Source organism: Ammospiza caudacuta, chromosome 6 (genome assembly GCF_027887145.1).
Source record: "Ammospiza caudacuta isolate bAmmCau1 chromosome 6, bAmmCau1.pri, whole genome shotgun sequence".
In the NCBI taxonomy this organism is placed as follows: Eukaryota; Metazoa; Chordata; class Aves; order Passeriformes; family Passerellidae; genus Ammospiza; species Ammospiza caudacuta.
The window spans coordinates 21,180,396-21,191,837 of record NC_080598.1 but is presented as its reverse complement, the minus strand read 5'-3'; positions in this window follow the sequence as shown (position 1 = coordinate 21,191,837).

The following is an 11,442-nucleotide window of genomic DNA, read 5'->3' as shown; positions in this document are numbered from 1 at the left end:
CTGATGTTGCTCCTGGTAGCTTGTCATTCATTTGGGAGGTCAGCCATATGAGTGACTGCTTACCTAGCAGTTCTGCCATTTTTAGTCAGTGTGGGTGGGTACATTCTCACTTCAGGTCTGGTTAAAGAGTGCACGAGGGGCCCTGCTATAAAGATGCCAGCAAATTCAGTAGTATTTTTTTACCATCTCATTTGTGGGCTTTTCCCCCCATTATCCCCCCATTATTCCCCCATTTCTTCCTTTTTTCTCATCCAACGATTTATTTTTAAATTAATATATGTTTAAAAATGAATTAAAGAATTCCACAACTGTTAGATATATAACATCAAAAGTCAATGTCATGCAGCTCAGTGCTGAGCTGCAGACTCGCTGTTTGACTTTGATAAAGCTAGCTGATCTATGGTATCGCTTACCTGTCAGTGAAAGACAGACAGCTACCTCCAAGGGGCTTCTGAAGGGAAGCACAGTCAGGATTTTAAATTCATACTGAGTGCTGACAGCAGGATGGAAAAGGAGAAGTTGTTGCGTGTTCCTGTGTAACCAAAATGTCCAGTGAGAAGTCACATAGAGTCAGTCCTGCTTTCTTGTCTCCTTTTCAGCTTCAGTGCTTGAACTTGAAGATTCTGCAGAGATTTCACTGACAAATTATAACTTTGAAAAGAGATGAAAAACTCACTTGTTTTGCTTTTTGTGTTTAAATTTCAAAAAGCATCATGGTATCATAGGCTACTAAGCTGACAAAAGAAAGGTCAGTAGGAGGGTGAGTTTTCTCTGGGCAAATTTCCTGACCCAAGACAAAGGCAGCAAAGAGCTGTCAGAATACGTTTTTGTCACAGCAACAGAAGAGGAAGACGGGACACTTATCAATTTGTCTTCACAAATGGGTTGCTCTGAAGAATCATGGAAACATTCCAGCTGAAGGCTAGAATGAGGCCTGCAGTCATAGTGTGAAAAGATTGGTTTTAGGGCTGTCATATCATCCTTGCTGTTCTGGGTGCTGGCAGCACAAAATGTCTTGATGGTGGACACAGAAACCTGATTTTTGCTCTGGAATGACCAACAAACGTGATCTCATTTCTGAGAGAAGAGTGTCTTTCTCTTCTGAGTTTTTGATGGATGAATTGAATTTCTACAGAGCCTTTCCACCCTCACCTGTGACTGTCCAAGCCAATCACTTGCTCATTCATGTAGCTACAGAGCTAATTTTGCTTCAGCTCTGGATAGGTTCTGCTGGACCTAGGCTTGATTACTAGCTCTGTTTACCACAAGGGAGCAGTTATTAATGTGCTCTCATTTTTAAGCCTGTTATAACTCCTTCACTTTGATTAATTTCATTGTGGAGCTCTTTACTCTTTTAGCCTGTGTAAGATGTAATTCTGATTGTAGAAGTGCTTCCGTAGTTTCCCTCCCAGCTGAAGGAGGAGGCAAAAGGGCTATTGATTTTTATATAAAGATGACTTTAATGAGACCTGGGGGTTGGGCTTGATCCAGGGCTTAGTGGAGTCGGTGGCCATCAGTCATTAGATTTCAGTGGATTTCAGGCGCTGGTATCTGACTTACTGCCATGATGTTCAGCTGCCCGTGTAGCAGGGCTTTTGTGGGTCTTCATAAATTGTTCAAAAGCAGCAAACTCTGATAGTGGGGGAGGGCAGGCACGCTGACCAGATATCTAACAGCTTTTTCTTTTATTCTTGTGATCCGTTTTCTCCTGTTTCTGTACGTTTCAACCTTGAATGTGTGGTCGTGGCACATGTGATAGCAATTTGTAATGAAGCACACAACCCCAGATAAGAAGCAGAGCTCTAACAAGGAGCTTTCAGAGAGAAAAGATTATCTTTAACTCTGAGCTGAGTTGTAATTTGGTGGGTATTAATGCATAGATTTTAAAAAATGAATAGTGTAATTGGCGATAGGAAGGGCATTAAAAACATAGGCGTGAGCTATGAGTGATGCAAATCAGAGGTTCAGCTGTGTTAGCAGCTGGGCCAGATCTGACCTGAAGGCCAGTCATATTCTGTTTTTCTTTCACACATGTGCACATGTCGAAGCTTTGCCTATGAGCTTCTGCCTTTTCCTTTAAAAAGGAAAGATTTCTGTCGCATGCACCAGAAGATGGCCCACTGCACTGCCCCAAACCAGCTTGTGGCAGACATCCGCAACATACCAGATCATCTTCTCAGCCATAATTCTCTCTGCAAATGACTGCAGCAGCTTAAGCTTCATTTTTCCTCCTCTCCCACTGCTTTTTCTCTACTGACTTTTGCTTGACTGGTACTCTAGGTCAACCAGATGCCGTCCATTTCCCTGATATAAAAGCGTGGAGCAGTGCATTGCTCTTACCTATTCAACCCTCAGGAGCCTGTTCTGTACAGAAGCGGGGTTTCTCTGTGCTTTGTTCCTGCAGATGTCATTTTCCAGGCTTCTTCACTCTATGGTGTTAAGTAATGTATTGTTGGCTGGAGCAAATTGGTGTGGCTGTCCATTAAAAATAAGAATAAATGTATTATCACCACAAGATGCCATTCATAGAAATGGGGAGAGGAGAAAGTTTTTAATGCACCTGTCTTTTAAGGAATACAGCTATTGCTAAGGTCTTTGTAAACACAGATTTAATCTGTATGTCTAAAATGTAGTAAACCTAAAGAAAACAACGAAATGGAGTATCCTTCTTGGAGCTTACTCTTTTTTTTTTTTTTCTTTTTTTTTTTTGTCAAGTACACAGAAGGAAGATAGATTTTTTTTTTTTCCATAGGGAAAGGATCATGAAATATTGTTTATCTGCTGTGTTTACTCTTAGCAATGGAGCTGTACAAATAAAATGTACAGAGTTCATGTATCCCATGAGTGGTAAATGGAAGTAGGATCTATATAATAGCTATTGTAAAATCCATGTCTTGCCTTGGCTTAGAAAGCTGCTGGTCACCCTCTTAGATGTATCATTCAGTTTAGTGATGCTGAGCATCTGTTTAAACAAATAGCTGTAAAACTTGTGACAGAACTAGTACTTTGTCCTTGACTCTGTGTTATCTGTAGCTGTAGCACCCAATTATTCCTTCTGGGCTCTTCTTTCTATTGTCATCAGGTGCCACGTGCAGTGCCATCAATGGACAATGCAGCTGGCAGGTTTCTCAGACTTGCCTGCCTTTCTGCAGAGGCTGTTGTTACTCTGCACCTCGGTTTGGGTCAGCCTGCAGTGTCACACAGCTGCCCAGAAGAGCACTGGCTGTTGTGCTCATGATGGACCTGTTGAACCTCTTCAGGCAGCCTCATGGCTTGCACACACTGACTTTTGTTTGGATGAAATGAAACAACAATAGGAAGAGAGCTTCTTTTCTCATCAGAGTAAACTTAGTGAGGTGGGAATTTGAAAATCTTAGCCTTGGCCGTTTCAATTTTGTCATGCAAAATTCCTGTGTGGTACTATGTGCCTAATAGCTTTGTCTTGGCATTTGTTGTTCCCAGTTTACAGGTGCAGTAACTCAGAGGTCAAACTGGAGGAGAGGAGTGATCTACCAAGGTTTTTCTCCATGCAGCTTTCAAAGTGAGACAAACAAGGCAGCTTGAAACTTTTTGACTACCCCAGAGGATAGAGTATTTGTCTCCTTGTCATTTTGAGGCTTTCTTTAGAGTCATGCATTTTTGTGTATAGGCTGGATGTACCTTACTGTTGGTACACAGTTTGTGGTAATTGGGAGTGGGGCTGTGGCAGAATCTCACCCCTAATGGGCACAGCTGTGAGCAGCACTGACAGCAACGAGACCTGGAGTGCCCAGGGCACTGACCAACCACCAAAGGGAACAGAGGGCACACAGGTGCAGTGCATCAACATGAGGGGTATAAAAGGGTGGGCTAAAGAACAAGAAGGGCAGATGCCTGCAGCCTTCTGAAGGGGTAAGGTGTTACTCTGTATGGGTTGAAGCCTTCTGAAATTACATGATGAGACCCTGTGTATTGTGAGTATGACATATGCTGCAACATCTTACCTTCTCTCCTCTGAAGGAAAAGGAGGTAAAAAGATTGTAGAACTGAAGAACAGAGAAAAAGGGGAGGGTGAATGCTGGCTCAATTTTTTTTTTTTTTTTTTTGTTTGGTTAGAAGATCCTGACAAGGAGAAGTAGAAGGCATTTGTGGTCACAGAGGTTTTGTGCACATGCTTGGGATGTGTGCAACAGTTTAACACGTTGAAGACCAACACGCAGTGTATGTAGAAATAGTTGTGTGTTGGTCATTTGCATGAGGCATTTCTCGCCTCAGAACTGTGTGGTGTTTGCAAGACTGTCTATTTTCTTGTGAATGTAAATGGTAGCAATCCTGGACATGCATTTGATTTGCTCTGGTTGCTGAGCCTTTCCTGAGAACTCAAGTTTCAGTTGTCTGTGAGTGAGAGTGGGAGGAGGCTGTAAATGCTGTTATGGTGTTGAACTGGGGAGGGGAGGACAGAAAGGAGGGCTGGGTGATTCCCAGTCTGTCCATAGCTTCCACATGGTACTGGAGGTGACCAGCTGCATGTGACCTGCATAGGACCTGCCAGTGCTGCTGCTGTACAGTGCTGAAAGCCTTCAGAAAGGGGTCCTGTGGCTGCTTCAGCTGCCTGAGCTGCCCAGACCTGGAGAACAGTGTCACTGGTTACTGAGGACATGCTGAGTGCTGCTAAAATCATCGCACTTCCAGCCTTGTGTGACTTTTTACAGTAAGGGTATTGCAGAGTAGGTTCATTTTCCTTACAGGATTTCCCTGCTTCCCGTATGGGACTCATGCTGGCTCCCCTCAGTCCTGCCAAGGGCAGAGCTCCTTGGTGGCACTCAGTTCTCCGTGTGTGTGTCCTGTGGTGGCCTTGAATTGCAGTGATTACAGAATGAAGGAGGGGTATTGGCATAGAAGCACCTGACTGCCCAGCAGCTGGCTTTTCTTCAGGGTGTGTGCTGGGTGTCTTATTGAGCAAGTCTGTCCATCCTATTCCCCCTGTGTGCAAAGCTTTCCTGGTGCCTGCTGGGAGCAGGGACAACTGTGTGTGTTTTACTGTGTTTTGGGTCCAGAAGTGCTGTGTGGGTGGTGGAAAAGTGGCAGAAATGCACATGTGCTTTTCTAGAACTTGCACTATTAATAACTGTGTACTTAATACTGATCTCCCAACTTATACCCTATTATGGATTTATTTATTAAAGGCACTTGTGGCAAGAGGCCTCTGACCCCTCGTGCTGATATCTTTTTACAAAGTTGGTAGAAGTAGAGATAAACTGACATCTGGAGGCACATGGGTGGTGATGGCATAATAGAGCTGAAGCTCTTTCTTAATGGGCTTGTGCTCTTTCTGCCATCAGAATTGGCACATGTGGCAGTGCTGCTGCTGTGCTTTCTTTTGGCCTAGTTTTCTAGGTGCTTTTGCCCATACAAATTTCTGAAAATTGATTCTTCCAGGGCCTCCACAAGCTGTGTGCTGTCACAGAGCATTTTGCTCATTTGTTCTAGGTGACTTTGCCAGGGTCAAGGTGAGTCGATAGCTGAGCCCTGAATAGAACTGAGAATACCAGATTGCTGCTTGTTTGACCCCTGGAAGCTGCTTTGATAGATTGCTTTTTTCGGTAGTGGAACACTCGGTATTTTGGGTACATTTAGAAAACTTCCACCTGTAGCTTGTGGTATGAGCATGTAGATTGCTTTTTCTTTAGGATGAGAAAGACCGGTGGGAGGAGGATGTAATGATTACCCTGGGTGAGGTTTTTCAGGGGTTGTTTTCCTTCCTCCAGTTATTATTTACCATATGAAGAGCCCTTCTTCCTAAGAACAATATTATGCTTTCAAAGCCTTATAATCTAGACATACATTAAACACCCAATGCTAGGAAATCTTCCTCCTTCCTTCCTCTCCAACAATCACCTCGTACATATCTTTCCTTGCCAGTAAAGGCTCAGTATTGAACACTGGTATCAAGGCTTTTATTATAACCTGAAAAGTGTAAATTGAGAAGATGAAGTAGATATCTGTGTAGTGTAATTTCTAGGTTATTCTTAACCTGAAAACAAGATTCATGCTTTATTAGTTTTCTCTCTTTTGTGCCCTGATATTAACCAGATGAGAATATTAACAAAAACATATAAAAGAAATAATAAAAAAAAAAAATAAGCGGAATTGCAAAAGATCAGATGCAATTTCATAACTAAATGTGGGGTGGAAATTAAAAGTCTGGAAACCATACTAGAGCAAGCACAATGTCAAGCTATGACCGTAACAAGATACTGTCAAAATTAAAGGTGGTGTTTTGAGAGTCTGCCCCCAAGGACTCAGATTTTTGGGAGAGTTTGAACTCATTAGTGCTTAAAGGCTACCTTTCTGGTATATGAAAACATTTTTAAAGCTATTCTATTGGTTTTTTTTGTTGTCTCTTTATACAATAAGTTTGGCTACATAACATTCTCTGTGCTCCCATGATGTATGGTGTCTCCTGCTTCTCCCCCCATTACTGTTTCATGGCTTTTCTGTACTTCACATGATACTGCTTTAACAGTAAGGGTGTAGCTTGAAGAACTACATTAAAAAAATCCCACAGATTTTCCCCCAGAAAACAAAAATCCCTCTCTAAAATGGCACAAGAATTGATTTCATTTGTGTATAGAAAGAAGAGTGAATAAATGTGTGTGTTTAAAGGGAGAATGAAATGTCTCTTACTGATTTGGAGTTGGAGTACTGTGATAGATACTGATTTTTACTGATGTCTTTGAATATGTAATAAGGGAGAAAATATTGCTTTTTATATGAAGGCCAGATGTACTTGAAGAAAATGAAGACTTTGTTTGAAGTTCCTGTTTATGGGATTTCCCTATAATTGTACATTTAAAGAGTTGCATGCACTACCCATGTAAAGTCACATAACTTAACATGCAGCTTTGTACAGTTTGTTCCCTTTTTCCTCTGCATGTGTTTTATTAGCAACAAACAAGCAAACTGATCTTATGCCAAATGCCAGTGGTTGGCAAATCCCTCTAAAATCAAATTGTCTTCCTGCAACTCATTGGGAAGCATTTGCTATTAGTGAAGCAGGGCTCTCGAGGGAGTAATATTAGCATTCCCAATAAGCAGTAGAGAAGTATGGACGTGTATGTTATAAACATCAGGGATTATATTGTTTTCTCTTCTGTGTCTAGGACTGATGTGGCTTTTTTCCAGTTGGCATATTTAAGAGGTTTTTTTGACCCAAGATGAAAATGAGGGGTCAGTTGTTTAAGTGGCGTAAACACCCAGAGCTACCGAGAAGACAGACACTCCTGGTTTAGCCAAGCAGATAACTGCAATTTTTTTGTTAAGTGTTTATATTGCCCTGTTGGCTCAAATGAGTGTGCTTCAATTTTTTTTGTTTTCGTATGTGAGGATCTGGCACCACAAATTCAATTTAAATTCTAATGGGAGTGTGACTAGAGCTGCATAAATGACATCTGCCTCCACATTAGAGTGGTCATCTATGGCAAAGATTTCAGCGTGGATTCTCACCTTGAAATGAACATCCTGATGACTGGCCATGAGTTCATGTTTTGTTTTTTTTTTTCCCTATTTTCTCTGGCTGCCAAGTATAGAGTTGTTTATGCCAAATAGCTAATTTTCTGTGGGAGCAATTTTGAACCTTGCTCCAAACTGCCCACTTGCTAATGTGCTCTTCTAAATTGTGGCTCAGATCCCTGCTCTGTGTTGATATGGGAAGGATTTGACCTAGGTGTTGTGACTCTTTTGGCTGTGGGAGAAGAATCAGTTTTATCCCACTCTTTGGGACCCTTAAGAACCAAAAAATGAGGCATAACAGGGATAGAGAGGGAGGGTCTGTTGCCCAAGTATTGTTTTCTAAGTCAACAAAGCCTGACAAATTTAACCTAAATGCATCAATAACTTTAGGTTAGTCAGGTGTTCTTTCACCTTATTTTGGTGAAAATGTTGTTTGTCTGAAGCTGAGAGAGATTATGTGGGTTTTGTACTTCTCTGTAGAGAGTTTCCAAGAGGACAAGCACAAGGGGAATAACAAGAATTCTCATCCTTAGCTTCTGACAAGGATACTCCAAGATAATTTTCTGTCTTCAGTAGAGGAAAGTCTGAGGTTAACTTTTCCAGTCACCAAGTAAGGTAACTGGTACATCTGCACAGGGATGTGAAAGGTAATACAAATGTGAATGTATGAGTGTATCTGTTGTGTTTTATTACTGAGAAGTATGCAGTAGAAAATACTAGAGGAGGATTTTTATTTCTTTACAAATATTCTTTATTTCTTTTAGGTAAAAGTAAACTTTTACAAAATTATATGAAATACAGCTGCACCTAATGAACTAATGCAGGCTCTAGTTATATGAGACTATATTGTCATATTTTAAAAAAGTATTTATATAAAAATATATCTATCCCTACTATCTTTCCATAGTAATATTGATACTCTCAGGAAGTGTTTATATTTTCAGGAATCAATGCCTGATAACCAAGTTCTGTAGTTAGCAATATATACTGACCCATAGCTGAAGACTGAGCTGGGCAGAGCACAGGGACTTCCTGTGTCTGTGTCCTGATCTGATGAACTGGCATGATAAATCATCTTCTTCCACTCACTGGAGTTCACCAGATATTAATGAAGATTTATATGGGTACACATGGTATGTTGGGAGATAAATTATTGCCAATTCTCTCCTGTTGCAACATTTGAGGAAGGGTGGGTCCTAGGGAGCAAATTTTGGATTTGTCTGTTGTCTCCTGTAGAGAATAGGAGCAGATGTTGATGTCTTGGCTACAGACAGTTGAGTGAATTCTTTCACCATGCTGAGGGATCTAATTGAATGAGGAGAGCTAATGGGAGGGTGGAAGTGTTTGCAGTACCATGGGAAATGAGAGATTTCCCTTGCTGCCATGTTGGTGTAAATTGGCAGATTCCTAATGAAATTAGTAACCCCTTAATAATTCATACACTAGAATCTGGCCTACACTGGATCTGTGCACAGCGTGTGCTGTGCCTCTCAGAGGTTATATAGTTCCTCTTTGCAGAAACAGAATTTTTAATTGCTTTAATTGGTCTGGACTGTAGATATCTGATTCTACCAGTATATCTGCTGCTAATGAAATCTGTGGTACAGAATTGTTATTTATAAGTAGTCTATTTTTAATGGTGCTGCTGTAACAATTTAAATGCTCTGAGCTCTGTGTACTCTGATGGGCTTTGTGTATGTTTATTATATGGGAACAGCTGGGTATTTGAGAACACAGTTTGTTACCAGGGTTTCTCTGGGTGGTAAAACTATATGACTGTTCCCCTGACTCCTGAAGTTTGTTATGGAACCAGACCCTGTTGTATCCTATTCATAAGAAATTGTGAAAAGGCTATGTCATTCTCCTGGAAGCCTTCTCAGCCATTGCTTCTTCACATGTTGACCTGACACTGTGGTTGGAGAGGTACTTGAAGGAGGTGGTTGCTTGTTGCTCACTCATCTCTTTGTAGGTTATCTGTTGGGTTTGTCAAGAGCAAAGCTGTTTAAAACATAATTTCCTGCAGAATGATGAATTCTCTTCTGTGATAGTTGTCCTTTGCTCCGGGCTATTACCTTACTTTTGTTCTCTTTCTGCGAACAACGTGCTCAAATTGCAAGGTTGGAAAGCCACGTTTGTAGAGTCTCTTTTTGTCCTGATGCCAGTGCAGGGCACTGTCTCCTTGTGTCAGTTTGCAGATGTGGAGATTGCAACTGCATGAGAATTACTGCCATGTAAAAAAGTTTGACTAAAAATTACAGCTGCCTAATGTTAGCTTGTGGTGTGTGATTTATGGGGCATGGGGGCAGTGGCAATGTCCTCTGACCTTTTCCACTGGGAACTGTGTAACCCTGTGTCCTTACTGCCCTGAGAGCTGCTCTTCCTGCTGCCTGCCTGGTGGATGCAGATGCTATCACAGGGCTTCTTTCCTGTGCAGAGTGTGCAACAACCCCGGAGCCTGAATAGGCACGGAGAGCATCCTGATCCACTTGGGATGCACATGTTAGGCATTGTCTTGAATTCAGTAAGCTTCACATGCTTCACCCTGCTGCTGTTTTGTTGCATGCCCACAGCAAGCACCCAAGGAATGGAATGGTAGAAATTACTTTGGCCTTTGACAGGATTTTGGTTGTTTCATTGCTACAGGATTTCTGCTGCTGAGTTTTGTGCTAACACGCATCAGCACAGAGGTCCTGACTGAAAGGCTGTCATTGCTGTCTGAAGGCCTGTACAGGCCAAATTACAAATGGCTATTGTTACACACAAGTTTTGGAATGAGAGGAGCAGAAGCTCAGTAAACTACTCCCTACTTTTTTTTTTCCAATTAATAATCTCCAACACAACAACTAGCCCCTTCCCCCACACCCCTGCAAACTTCTCTAAGTGAACAGAGAAACGCAACATGTACAGTGCAGTTGATTTTTTTCTGCCTTGCCCCAAGGCTTATCTGATCATCATGTTCTCGAAGATATTTTAAAACTGCTGGCTGTTATTTAAGGATGATATTAAAGTCCTTGCTTTGGAGAGTTTGGATAAATGTAGAATTTAATTTAATTAACCTTCATCAGTCTTTCTTTCTGCATGAAAAGGTGACCTTTATAAAATGCCATTTACATACCCAAGAGCCTGGGGCTTGCATTTTTCTGTGTCTATATATCTATATATAAAGGCATCTTAAAACATGTTTACATATGTTTTAGGCATTTAAGGACCATTTATTATGAACATCAGTGTTATATATACAGACATATATTGAAAAACTGTCCCCAGTGGTTGGCTCAGGTTATTCTAAGTGTTATGTAGTTAACCAATTCCTATCAGAAAATGGATTTAGAGCTGATGGATTCATCTAGGAGTCAGCTTGTAGCAGAGTGTTTAGAGGCATTGCTAGAGGACATGAAAGCTATGGACTAGGCCCTGTGTGGATATGCAGGAATGGAAATTCTCTGATCCAAAAAAGCCTGTAAGCTCAGCAGGCTGAAAAAGGTGAGAAGACAGTGGCTCAGAGTGGGAAGATGACTGTCCAGGTCACATTGCTTCACTGCATTTCTTCTGAACCCCAGTAGCAAGGATGCTGTCCCCTAGACTGACCTGTCTTTTCTTGTTCTTACATTCATTCACATGAAGAATTTTTCCTGTTTTCTCATGCCAGGGAGTCTCTCTTCCAGACTTCTTAAAAGCTTTCTTCAACTAAGACAAGTGTGAATAAACACAGTTTTTGGAGACTATGAAGTCTAGTATGCTTGTTAAGTTCCTCAGATTGAATTTGCCTTTAATATGATCTTGGGTTAGGTTTCAAATGTATTTAAGTTTCCAAAGATGTGAACAGATGCTTAGTAAAATTTTCAAAGCTTTTAACTTGCTTAGGTGCTTTTGAAAATCCCTTTAAATGTCTGTGTGCCTTTAATCTCCTCAATAAATTTGCAAATCCTTAGAGCCTGTTGTTCAGCATTC